Below are 12,211 nucleotides of genomic sequence, written 5' to 3' on the forward strand. Positions count from 1 at the left end.
TGGAGCCCGAGTTGCTGATCAGGGGGGTCCGCGTTGGCGATCAATGCTGGAGGGGCCCATCACCGTTTGGAAAAAAACAATGTTGCTGCCCTCCTTCATCGAGCCCCCCTGGCAATTTCAGGAACCTAGGCACGTGCCTACTTGGCCTATTGGTTAATCCTGCCCTGTCTGCGAATGTGTCAGGATCGTTCTGCAGCAATCCGTGCAGTCGCTGTGGGGCATGCCTCCAATTGCATTAATTTGCATGAGGAGTATTGGTGAATCGATCGCCCGGGAAGATTCGGCCATGGATCGCCCAGCAAAGGTAACCTTAATGAATCTAGCTCTTTGTTTGGGGTAGCAATCAAAGTGAAAATGCACCAAAATTTTTTCCCCTTCAGCATCCAAGGTGTGGAATTCTGGGTGTACTCAACCAGCAGAGCAAGTTGTAAAATTACCCCTATAACAACATTCATAGGAGCCAGCTCTGTGGGTGCTTGAGCACCTCCACTATTGAACAGACTGTGTACAGGGAGAGGTCATTTCCATTGGGCTTAGCACCCCTAATAATTTTGAAAAGTTGGCTCCTATGATAACAGTAATGTTTATGAGAGAAGTACTGCTCCTTCAGTGTCACTATCTAATACTGATTGTCCCCCCTCAACTCACAAGAAAAGACATGAATTCTGCTCCTCCTAAATCAAATTTAGTTTCATGTAAAGCAATTGCTGGTAAAACCAAGACAGTCTCAAAAGCAATCAATAAACTTACATTTGCAGCACCAATTAGCATCTCCTGGAGGGCTTGATTATGTGTTTACATCAGTTTTAGATTCTACATAGCATGAGTAAAAAAAAAAAAAAATACCCACACTGCATACATCAAAAGCTGTTTCTTTCCTGTTATAAGAACATACATAAGAAGTTGCCTCCGCTGAGGCAGACCAGAGGTCCATCTCGCCCAGCGGTCCGCTCCCGCGGCGGCCCATCAGGCCCATTGCCTGAGCAATGGTCCCAGACTATCCCTATAACCTACCGCTACTCAATTCCTTTATCCTCTAGGAACCTATCCAAACCTTCTTTGAAGCCTTGTAACGTGCTCCGGCCTATCACAGCCTCCGGAAGCGCCCACCACCCTCTGGGTGAAAAAGAACTTTCTGGCATTTGTTTTAAACCTGTCCCCTTTTAATTTCTCTGAGTGCCCCCTTGTACTTGTGGTTCCCCATAATCTGAAAAATCTGTCCCTGTCTACTTTTTCTATACCCTTCAGGATCTTGAAGGTTTCTATCATGTCTCCTCTAAGTCTCCGCTTTTCCAGGGAGAACAGCCCCAGCTTTTTCAGTCTGTCAGTATATGAGAGGTTTTCCATACCTCTTATCAGTTTAGTTGCTCTTCTCTGGACTCCCTCAAGTACCGCCATGTCCTTTTTGAGGTACGGCGACCAATACTGGACACAGTACTCCAGATACGGTCACACCATTGCACGATACAGCAGCAGGATGACCTCCTTTGTCCTGGTCATGATACCCTTCTTAATGATACCCAACATTTTGTTTGCTTTTCTTGAGGCTGTGGCGCACTGTGCCGATGCCTTCAAAGACGTGTCCACCATCACTCCCAGGTCTCTTTCAAGTTTACTTACCCCTAGCAGTGATCCTCCCATTTTGTAGCTGAACATTGGGTTCTTTTTCCCTACATGCATGACCTTGCATTTCCCTACGTTAAAGTTCATTTGCCATTTTTTGGCCCATTCTTCTAGCGTCGTTAGATCCCTTTGCAGATCTTCGCAGTCTTCCATGGTTTCAACCCTGCGGTAGAGTTTGGTGTCATCCACAAATTTAATAACTTCACAATTTGTTCCCGCCTCCAGGTCATTAATAAATATATTGAACAGGAGCGGTCCCAGCACCGACCCCTGCGGAACTCCGCTCGTGACCCAATGCCAGTCTGAGTAATGGCCCTTCACTCCAACCCTCTGTTTCCTGTCTGCCAGCCAGTTTTTGATCCATCGGTGGACCTCCCCTTGCAACCCGTGTTTCCACAGCTTTTTAAGCAGTCTTTCGTGCGGTACCTTGTCAAAGGCTTTTTGAAAGTCAAGGTAAATGATGTCAATGGATTCCCCTTTATCCACCTGTCTGTTTACCCCCTCAAAGAAGTACAATAAGTTTGTGAGTACAATAAGTTTGTTATCTTTTTCTTTATTTAACACGAAGAATCGTGAAGACTAGTTCAGGAGAGTGGATGGAATAAGATATTCACTTGTCTAGTACTGATCTATATGCTAAACATTTTATCCTCTATAATAAAACCCTAGGCGTGCATGTGCACTTAGGGTTTTGTGGGCTGCTTGCAATGGCGATTTGACTCCTGCGCTACCGGGACACCTCTGCTCAACCCCCGACCAGCAAACACAGCAGCCGCGGGGCATTTGCTAGGCCGGCCCACTTCGATAATGCGAGGTGGGCCGGCCTAGCAAAAGCACCGAGGCTGCCCAGGCTGGACAGAGGAAGCAGGGAAAGGAGAAGGCGTACTGCTGGACAGGGGGATCAGGTAAGAGGTGCTGCTGGACAGGGGGGTAAAAGGAAGGGAGAAGACATACTGCTGGACAGGGGGAGCAGGGAAGAGGTGCTGCTGGACAGGGGGAGGTAAAAGGAAAGGAGAAGGCCTACTGCTGGACAGGGGGAGCAGGGAAGAGGTGCTTCTGGACAGGGGGGGTAAAAGGAAGGGAGAAGGCCTACTGCTGGACAGGGGGAGCAGAGAAGAGGTGCTGCTGGACAGAGGGGAGGTAAAAGGAAAGGAGAAGGCCTATTGCTGGACAGGGAGAGCAGGGAAGAGGTGCTGCTGGACAGGGGGAAGGTAAAAGGAAAGGAGAAGGCCTACTGCTGGACAGGGAGAGCAGGGAAGAGGTGCTGCTGGAAAGGGGGGGAAAAGGAAGGGAAAAGGCCTACTTCTGGACAGGGAGAGCAGGGAAGAGGTGCTGCTGGACAGTGGAGGAGGTAAAAGGAAAGGAGAAGGCCTACTGCTGGACAGGGAGAGCAGGGAAGAGGTGCTGCTGGACAGGGGGTAAAAGGAAGGGAGAAGGCCTACTGCTGGACAGGGGGAGCAAGGAAGAAGTGCTGCTGGACAGGGGGGGAGGTAAAACGAAGGAAAACGGGCTGCTGCTGGACAGGGAGAGCAGGGAAGAGGTGCTGCTGGACATTGGGGAGGTAAAAGGAAGGGAGAAGGCCTACTGCTGGACAGGGGGAGCAGGGAAGAGGTGCTGCTAGACAGGGGGGAGTTAAAAAGAAATGAGAAGGCCTACTGCTGGACAGGGAGAGCAGGGAAGATATGCTGCTGGACGGGGGGAGGTAAAAGGAAAGGAGAAGGCCTACTGCTGGACAGGGGGAGCAGGGAAGAGGTGCTGCTGGACAGAGGGGAGGTAAAAGGAAGGGAGAAGGCCTACTGCTGGACAGGGGGAGCAGGGAAGAGGTGCTGCTAGACAGGGGGGAGTTAAAAAGAAAGGAGAAGGCCTACTGCTGGACAGGGAGAGCAGGGAAGATATGCTGCTGGACGGGGAGAGGTAAAAGGAAAGGAGAAGGCCTACTGCTGGACAGGGGGAGCAGGGAAGAGGTGCTGCTGGACAGTGGGGAGGTAAAAGGAAGGGAGAAGGCCTACTGCTGGACAGGGGGAGCAGGGAAGAGGTGCTGCTAGACAGGGGGGGTTAAAAAGAAAGGAGAAGGCCTACTGCTGGACATGGAGAACAGGGAAGATATGCTGCTGGACAGGGGGGAGGTAAAAGGAAAGGAGAAGGCCTACTGCTGGACAGGGAGAGCAGGGAAGAGGTGTTTCTGGACAGGGGGTAAAAGGAAGGGAGAAGGCCTACTGCTGGACAGGGGGAGCAGGGAAGAGGTGCTGCTGGACAGGGGGGGAGGTAAAAGGAAGGGAGAAAGCCTACTGCTGGACAGGGGTAGCAGGGAAGAGGTGCTGCTAGACAGGGGGGGAGTTAAAAAGAAAGGAGAAGGCCTACTGCTGGACAGGGAGAGCAGGGAAGATATGCTGCTGGACAGGGGGGAGGTAAAAGGAAAGGACAAGGCCTACTGCTGGACAGGGGGAGCAGGGAAGAGGTGTTTCTGGACAGGGGGTAAAAGGAAGGGAGAAGGCCTACTGCTGGACAGGGGGAGCAGGGAAGAGGTGCTGCTGGACAGGGGGGAGGTAAAAGGAAGGGAGAAGGCCTACTGCTGGACAGGGGGAGCAGGGAAGAGGTGCTGCTAGACAGGGGGGAGTTAAAAAGGAAGGAGAAGGCCTACTGCTGGACAGGGAGAGCAGGGAAGAGGTGTTGCTGGACAGGGAGAGCAGGGAAGATGTGCTGCTGGACAGGGTGGAGGTAAAAGGAAAGGAGAAGGCCTACTGCTGGACAGGGGGAGCAGGGAAGAGGTGTTTCTGGACAGGGGGTAAAAGGAAGTGAGAAGGCCTACTGCTGGACAGGGGGAGCAGGGAAGAGGTGCTGCTGGACAGGGGGTAAAAGGAAGGGAGAAGGCCTACTGCTGGACAGGGGGAGCAAGGAAGAAGTGCTGCTGGACAGGGGGGAGGTAAAACGAAGGAAGAAGGGCTGCTTCTGGACAGGGGGAGCAGGGAAGAGGTGCTGCTGGACAGTGGGGAGGTAAAAGCAAAGGAGAAGGCCTACTGCTGGACAGGGGGAGCAGGGAAGAGGTGCTGCTGGAAAGGGGGGAGGTAAAACTGAAGGGGCACATATATTCTTTGTAAGTTTTTCTATTCCTGCTTGTGTAAAAGGAACTGCTGAAACAGTTATCATTTTGCCAAGAACCCACAAGGTCTTTTCTTTTTGTGTTCTGAGCTCTGTGTCCCCATTTTGTTCTGTAGTTGACATGTTTTGATAAGAAACATTTGTTAAAAAAGAAACATTGCTAGACCTTAGACAAGACAATATTATATGCTATAATGGAAACTTCCCACTATTCCCTCCCCCCTTATGTTTGCTACCTTTATCTAGTTGCTTTTATGTATCCTGTTACCAAATATGGTCTTTCCTACAGTCATATGCTGAGAAAACTGACCCATGTGAAATGCTATATATATGTTACAGTATATATATGTTACAGAATAAAAGATATATATCCCTTGGCATATTGGCATGTGAGTATGTGTGTGTATGTGACAGCAGGACTGCAGAACAAGGCTAATACAAACTGGGACCTGATCGTTTCAAAAACGAACAGATAAGGGCTGCCACTGGACAGGGGGATCAGGGGAGGAGTGGTGGGCAGCCGAGGAAAGAGAGAGACAGAAAGAAATAAAGAAAGCGGCCAAGGAGAGAGAGAGAAAGAAAGAAAGACTGACACACACATCTATTCTAGCGCCCGTTAATGTAACAGGCTTAAAGACTAGTATTTTAATAAATACAAAGTTAGACAATGGCTTGTTAAATGAAATGAATGACTTGGTAGAAAGAATGATGATGGTATTTAAGCCACTTCCTGCTGGGTTTTATTTTACCAATGTCACTCAACCCTCTCCATTGCCTTAGGTCCAAAAATAGGGGTCTTTTAACCAAGCAGAAGTACAAGGTGGCCTTAGTATACCCTTACGTGGGGTTTTTCCCATATGCTAAGGACATTTTTTTATTGCAGCCTTAAAATGGCTGATTCTCCATTTTTTGTATGTTAATGGCCATTCAGTAATGTTGTCATTTAGCCATAGTCAATAAATCACATGAGCACTTCCTAATACCTATTTTGTAGGTGTTAAGGACTCGCACAGTAATCCTAGCTACCGTGTTTCCCTGAAAATAAGACACTGTCTTATATTAATTCTGGGCCCAAAAAAGGCACTATGTCTTATTTTCGGGAATGTCTTATTTTTTTCATGTACAGTGATCATCTCTCCCTTCCTCTCCTGCACCCCAATTCTTCCTATTTCCTTTCTCTCCCCCACATGTGCAGCATCTTTCCTCCCCTCTCACCCATCTCCTTGTGCAGTATCTGTCTATCTTTCCCTCCCATCCCTTGTGCAACAGAACCCTTGCAGCTTCTATCCCTCCCTTCCTCCCATCCCCCCGTGTAGCATCTTTCTATCCCCCCCACCGCTGCCGCGCACCCCCACCCCCGCCAACCCATCTCTCCCTCCCATCCAAACTGCGATACAGAAATAAATGTACCTTATAACAAACCGGCAGTGTCAGCAGCAATCTAGACAGGCTGCTTCACGGGGGGAGGTCGGCGGGGGGGAGGGAAGCACTGCTGCTACTGCTGCTGCCGGCAACTAGGGCTTATTTTCAGGGGTAGGTCTAATTTTCAGGGAAACACGGTAACTAGTTAGTGCATGCTAAAGTGGATGCACTAACCGTATGGTGCAGGAATGCCTACTCTTGCTTAATGTCGATTTGAGACCAATTTCTCCCCAAATAATTATTGAATAAGCCAACAGTTACTTAAGAATGTAATACTGATTGCAATCAAAAGAATTTTATCTAATTGGAAAGACTTCTTTAAATTGGAATACAACATTTGGTAGAATATGGTATGTTTATATAGCAAATATGAAAAAATATATGCAATTAAGGGCTCCTTTTACGAAGCCGCATTAGCGATTTAACACATGTAATAGCGCGCTAGCTGCCGCCACCACCTCCTCTTGAGCAGGCGGTAGTTTTTTGGCTAGCGTGGGGGTTAGCGTGCACTAAAAAGGTGCGTGCGATAAAGCCGCTAATGTGGCTTCGTAAAAGGAGCCCTAAATGTGGCAATATGAAAAAATTTAAAAAGATTTAGAACTGTTTATTGAATATGTAGGAGTAAAGATCTGTAAAAAAAATTTTTAGTGTATGTGTGTGTTATGACAACCTCGATACTTAACTTAGTTAGACTGTGTTAGTATTTTTTTGTTACTTCATTGTATTGATTTATTTAAATTTTAATAAAAATATTTTTGAAAGGAATGCCTTCTCTTTGCTCCCTGACATGCGCACTCCCAAAAATAAAAAATATTTTTGCAACCATATTAGCATGCATTAATTTTGCTGCTATCATTGGATGCCTGGTCTCATGTCGTACAGAGAGAGATTAGAAACTGGGCCTCTTCTCCCTTGAAAAGAGGAGACTGAGGGCTCCTTTTACGAAGCCGCTTTAGCGGCTTTATCGCACACGACTTTTTATCACTAACCCCCGCGCTAGCCAAAACTACCGCCAACTCAAGAAGAGGTGGTAGCGGCTAGCGCGGCCAGCAGTTTAGCGCACGCTATTACGCGCATTAAACCGCTAACGAGGCTTCGTAAAAGGAGCCCTGAGAGGGGACATGATCGAAACATTCAAGATAATGAAGGGAATAGACTTAGTAGATAAAGACAGGTTGTTCACCCTCTCCAAGGTAGAAAGAATGAGAGGGCATTCTCTAAAGTTAAAAGGGGATAGATTCCGTACAAATGTAAGGAAGTTCTTCTTCACCCAGAGAGTGGTAGAAAACTGGAATGCTCTTCCGGAGGCTGTTATAGGGGAAAACACCCTCCAGGGATTCAAGACAAAGTTAGTCAAGTTCCTGCTGAACCAGAACATACGCAGGTAAGATTAGACTCAGGGCACTGGTCTTTGACCTAAGGGCCGCCACGAGAGCGGACTGCTGGGCACGATGGACCACTGGTCTGACCCAGCAGCAGCAATTCTTATGTTCATGTTAGCACCTAATGCAGCTTAGTAAAAGAGCCCCTTAGATTGCAAGCCCTTTGAAGACATGGAAATATCTAGCTATTAGATGTACCTCCTTGATATATCTAGTAGAATACTTACATGTTTTCATGAATTTTTGACCAACAGACAGTGTGGGCCAGATTCTTGAAATGGAGCCCTTCGCGGCAGCCCCCTAAGAAAACAGTGCCGATTGCATGTCAATAAAATGTAGGCCAAGATTTTAAAGGCCTACATTTCCGATTCCTATCTTTGACACGAATCATGACTATGAAGTTACCCAGCTAGAACTAAGCCAGGCATGAAGGGATTACAATGATAAATCAGTTAGGGTTGTGGCGCTCCTGCTTGCACTAGGTCCCAGGGCAGCAGAGTTTGCATTTATGCATCAGGCCTCTGGTGAGCTTCATAGTAAAAATGCAGAAAAGACTATAAGACAATTCTGCAGGTCTGTGTGGCTAGGAATGGAGAAGATTATTTATTTTGGACCATCTTCTGCCATCAAATTCTGAATTGTTGGAAAGGCAGTCAGTTTGAAGTATAAGTACTCCTTTTTATGCCAAAGTAACTCTAGTTAGCTGTTACAAAGCAGATTTGTAGTAAAATCAAATGGTCCTGGGAAAGCACAGTAACATTAGGCTTCTGTTCAATAGCATTTAGGGTCCTGATAATTGGTGACTCTGTGGCACTTTGTTTAGAAAGCCTCCAAATGGCAGTACACAATTTAAAAATGTCATGCAGAGATAGAAGAAATGATGAGATTCCAGCTGGGGGTACCTTCTGGTGAATAAGCCCAAGTTCTACCTATTCTTTAAAGTAATGGCACTGTACTCTGCTTTTTTGGCTACTAGTCTATTTGCATTACAGTAGATATATATAGATATATATACTGTATACTGTATATATATATATACAGTCAAACCTTAGTTTGCGAGCATAATTCATTCCAGAAGCATGTTTGTAATCCAAAGCACTCATATATCAAAGCGAATTTCCCCATAGGAAATAATGGAAACTCAGACAATTCGTTCCACAACCCAAGAACTTTAATACAAAATACTATATGTACTTGTATTGCAAGACCTCACTCATTTAGAACAATCACTACACTCCTGCAGCGTCAGAGAGAAAAGAACCATCGGCTCAGTTGTGATGCATGTGTATACTGTATGTACTTGTATTGCATGACATTGCTTGTATATCAAGTTAAACTAAACTAAACCTTAAGTTTGTATACCGCATCATCTCCATAATGATAGAGCTCGGCATGGTTTACAGGTAATTCAATAAATGAGGGAAGGACATAATAAGAAATTAGAGGTTATGAAGAGGATAGCTAGCTTTACATTTTAAATAGATAGCTTTACGTTTTGGAGAAAAGCCAGGTTTTCAGATGCTTTCGGAATAATTGGAATGAGCCTAGGTTCCGCAGCGGGGCAGGGAGGTTATTCCAAAGCTCAGTGAATTTGAAGAAAAGGGATTTCTCTAATTTACCTGCATACATGATGCCTTTTAACGACGGGAAAGATAGTTTGAGTATGTGGGTAGATCTGGTAGTATCAGGTCTCGAAGAATTCCAGGATAATAATAATAATAACAATTTATATACCGCAGGACCATGAAGTTCTGTGCGGTTTAAGATGTTACAGATTGAGTGGAATAAACAAAGTATAGACTTAGTGATTAACAGTTCTAGAGATCATTTGTTGAGGACTAAGATTGTATAGGTTGGTTTCCTAAGTATTTCAGGAACAGATGTGTTTTTAGGCATTTCCTGAATTCCCTATAAATAGTAGGCACGAGTAATTGTTCTAGATCTTTACCCCATAGTGCTGCTTGATGTGAGAAAAGATGTTGGTGATGACTTTTAAATTTACAACCTCTAACCGGTGGAAAAACAAAGTTCGGGTATGAGTTTCGCCTATGTCTGTTGGTTGTGAAAGAGAAAAGGTCTGTTATATATTTAGGGACTAAGCCATAAAGTACCTTGAAGCAAAAACAACCAAACTTGAATTTCACACGTGCCTCCATCGGCAGCCAGTGTAGAAGTCGATAGGAAAGTATTACGTGATCAAACTTCTTCAATCCACAAAGTAGTCTAACCGCTGCATTTTGTACCAGTTGCAATCGCCACATATTCTTCTGGGGGAGTGCCAAGTAGGCGATGTTACAATAATTGAGTTGACTCAGCATAAGGGATTGTACCAGAATTCGAAATGATGAGACATCGAAGTAAGCTCTGATGGACCGAAGCTTCCAGAGGGTGAGAAAGATTTTTCTAATCAAGGAGTCTACCTGGTCTTTCATGGTCAGGCTCTGGTCCAGTTTTACTCCCAATACCTTCATAGTGGGTTGAATGAGATAACTAAGGTTATTGATGCACATTGATGCTTTATTGTCAAGTGGGTGTGGCAATGCTATGGAAAATTTTGTTTTCTTTGAGTTTAGTTTTAGTCTGAATTCAGTTATCCATTGCTCCATTCGATTTAGTACTTCTTTTGCTTTGAGGGTGACTTCTGAGACAGAGTTAGTGAATGGGATAATTATCGTGAAGTCGTCAGCGTAACTAAATAGTTTTATCCCCAGCTGGTTCAATTGTGCACCCAATGAGGACATGTAAACATTGAAGAGCAAAGGGGATAGTGGTGATCCCTGTGGCACGCCAGATGGATTGCTCCATGTGTCAGAGAGATCGTGATTAAAACAGACTTGGTAGGTGCGTAATTTAAGGAAACCTCAAAACCAGTTCAGTACCTCTCCTCTTATTTCAATTGCATCTAGGCATTGTAACAGTTTTCCATGGTCCACCAAGTCAAAGGCAGAGCTCATGTCAAATTACATGATTAGGGCGTTGAGGCCCTTACTGAACAAGTAACGTAAATTATCCAGGATAGCCTCAATTACTGTCTCAGTGCTAAACAGAGACCTAAAACCAGATTGGGCAGAAGAGAGAATTGGTCGAGATATTCCATTAGTTGAGTGTATACCAATCCTTCCATGATTTTTACCATAAAATGAATAGATGCTACTGGTCTATAGTTGGTTACTGATGTTGATGATTCTTTACAATTTTGGGGGATTGGGGTTATTATAATATGACCATTATTAGTGAGGAATTTTCCATTGTTTAGGTTATTGGTTAGATAATTCAATAGAGATAGTTTAAAGTCTAATGGAGCTGCTTTCATAATTTCTGGGGGACATGAGTCCAGGACACAGTATGATTTAGAGCAGTGTTCTTCAACCTTTTTACACCCGTGGACCAGCAGAAATAAAATAATTATTTTGTGGACCGGCAAACTAATAGGACTAAAATTTAAAAACCCCGTTTACGCTTCATCTCCGTGAGCTCGGTCCCCGCAAACCATCTGATCCCATCTGCACAAGCCACAATTATGATTTTATATTGAACGTATTTTATTAAAGTATAAAAAGAAACAATATTATGAACAATTGTGATTTTATAAATACAAATATACAGAGCATGGACCAACAAAACCCCTGTCTCCCCTTCACATATATCCCCTCTTCTATCAAGAAAACTGAACAAGCCAAGTTCATAGAAATATCATGCTAACAGAATACTGCAGTCCCCAGTTATGTCTCTAGCAGGATATATATTTCAGATCTGATATATTCTAATCACAAAATAGAAATAAAATTATTTGTTTCTACCTTTTGTTGTCTCTGGTTTCTGCTTTCGTCTTCTTTTCACTCTCTTCCTTCCAGCGTCTGCCCTCTCTGTTTCTTCAATCCAGCATCTGCCCCTTCCATCTACTGTCTGACCTCTCCCCCTTCCATATGGTATTTGTCTTCTTTCTATGCCCCTCTCCCCTTTCCATCCAGCCTATGCCCCTCTCTCCTTTTTACACAATTCACTCCAGCTTCACTGCTCTCTTCATTTTTATCTCTCCTACACCAGATCTAGCATCTTTGTCCCTCTCAATTTCTCTGCTGACCCCCCTTCCCATCTCATTTCTATCTCTCCCCTTCCCTTCCTCTAATTTCCCTGCAAGCTGTTTCCTTCCTTTTTTCTTCTCCCTTCCCTCCTCCCCCTGTCCAGCAGTAACTCTTCCTTTTCCTTTCCCTTCTCCCCTCCCAGCAGCATCTCTCCTTCTCCCTCCCTCCAGGTCCAGTAGCAGCTGTCCCTTTTTCCCCCTTACCCAGCGGCTTCCCAGACTCCTTTCCCTCCCCCTCCCAGCAGCATCTCTCCTTCTCCCTCTCCAGGTCCAGTAGCAGCTGTCCCTTTTTCCCCCTTACCCAGCAGCTTCCCAGACTCCTTTCCCTCCTCCCCTCCCAGCAGCATCTCTCCTTCTCCCTCTCCAGGTCCAGTAGCAGCTGTCCCTTTCCCCCCCCCTTACCCAGCAGCTTCCCAGACTCCTTTCCCTCCTCCCATCCCAGCAGCATCTCTCCTTCTCCCTCTCCAGGTCCAGTAGCCGCTGTCCCTTTTTTTTTTTTCACCATGCCAGCAGCTTTCTCCCCTCCCAGCAACTCTCCTTACTTGCCAGCGCTGCGATTCAGTAAGGCAGCTTCGGGTCCTTTGTTGGGTCGCACCGCCTC

The sequence above is a fragment of the Geotrypetes seraphini genome, chromosome 2 (genome assembly GCF_902459505.1).
Source record: "Geotrypetes seraphini chromosome 2, aGeoSer1.1, whole genome shotgun sequence".
NCBI classification, from domain to species: Eukaryota; Metazoa; Chordata; class Amphibia; order Gymnophiona; family Dermophiidae; genus Geotrypetes; species Geotrypetes seraphini.